Source organism: Myotis davidii, unplaced genomic scaffold, assembly GCF_000327345.1.
Source record: "Myotis davidii unplaced genomic scaffold, ASM32734v1 scaffold37, whole genome shotgun sequence".
In the NCBI taxonomy this organism is placed as follows: domain Eukaryota; kingdom Metazoa; phylum Chordata; class Mammalia; order Chiroptera; family Vespertilionidae; genus Myotis; species Myotis davidii.
The window spans coordinates 2,136,844-2,138,350 of record NW_006289395.1 but is presented as its reverse complement, the minus strand read 5'-3'; the positions used below and the strand labels follow the sequence as shown (position 1 = coordinate 2,138,350).

Below are 1,507 nucleotides of genomic sequence, written 5' to 3'. Positions count from 1 at the left end.
TCCGACAGCTCTTCGATCACACTGGATCTGAGAAGACCAATAAGTGACACTTAATATTTTTTTTAAGGAAAATTATTATGACGTTAGAGACTAGCAAGTGCAACAATCAAGTCCGATGCTAAAATAAAGACATTTTCAGACATTCAAGGCATAGAAATCGACCCCCCATTTATATCATGTAAAAAACTCCCTTGGGGAAGTTTTCCAGAAAAAAAAAGCAATGAAGGGGATGACCTAAGGCAGTATTCTCAGACTGGACGGTGTAGCAGAATCACTTGAGGGCTTGTTGAAGCAGAGTGCTAGGACCGCCCTCAAGCTCCCGGTCAGTAGTCCAAGTATCACAGAAATAGGATACAAATGTGATAAACCGTGTTAATGTAAAACATGCCTCTTTCTATTTCCCAAATTGTACACATGTGGAATGCGTGATCACAGGTCATCTAAAATCAAGGTCTAACCAAGATCTCCAAAAACGGAGAGGTAGGAGACAATGTAAGAGCCATACATTTTTTTTTCCTTAGTAAGAAGTTGATCGTTGCCAAACCGGTTTGGCTCAGTGGATAGAGCGTAGGCCTGCGGACTCAAGGGTCCCAGGTTCGATTCCAGTCAAGGGCATGTACCTTGGTTGCGGGCACGTCCCCACTGGGGGGCGTGCAGGAGGCAGCTGATCGATCTCTCTCATTGATGTTTCTGACTTTCTATCCCTCTCCCTTCTTCTCTGTAAAAAATCAATAAAATATATTTTTTTAAAAAAAGAAGTTGATCGTTACCATCTAACATGGGAAATTTAGGAGACCCAGACCCAGCCGGCCCCACCTGCATGGGGAAATTTGAGAGGCATATTACTTAAAAGATTATACTGATGATAACTAGATGAACAACAACAACAAAAAGCCTCTTAAAACCAAGTACTTTATGCCCAAGAGAATAAAAGCATGTGTACACACAGAATCTTATACATGAATGCTCATAGCAGCATCTATCTATATAATAGAAGAATATGCAAATTAGCCAGGACGCCGTAACGTCACGACCGAACAGCGGGGACCTGAGGCTGCATGGTGCCTGGCTGGGCGAGGAACCTCAGGCCGCGCCCCCGGCCCCGTGGGGTTTGACAGGGGCATCAGGCCATGCCCCTCACCCAGCGGGGCTTGATGGGAGACCTCAGGCCACGGCCCCCGCCTGGTGGGGCTTGACAGGGGACCTCAGGCTGCACCCCCGACCCTGGCGCTGGACCAGGAGACCTCATGCCATGTCCCCCCACCAGTGCCAGGCCAGGGGACCTCAGGCTGTGACCCCCCCCCCACCAGTGCCAGGCCGGGGGACCTCAGGCTGTGCCCCCCCGACCAGCACCAGGCCGGGGGACCTCAGGCTGTGCCCCCCCCCCACCAACACCAGGCCGGGGGACCTCAGGCCACGGCCCCCACTCAGCAGGGCTTCACGGGAGACCTGAGGCTGCACCCCCCGCCTGGTGGGGCTTGACGGGGGTGGGGCCAGCCAGGTACGG

General features: G+C 51.6%; 1 protein-coding gene across 1 annotated transcript in view; it reads right to left on the bottom strand.

The window, feature by feature from the left end:
- Nucleotides 1-1,507, bottom strand: part of CFAP52 (cilia and flagella associated protein 52) — a 42,530-nt gene that overhangs the window by 23,883 nt on the left and 17,140 nt on the right. The gene's annotated exons all lie outside the window — the stretch shown is intronic.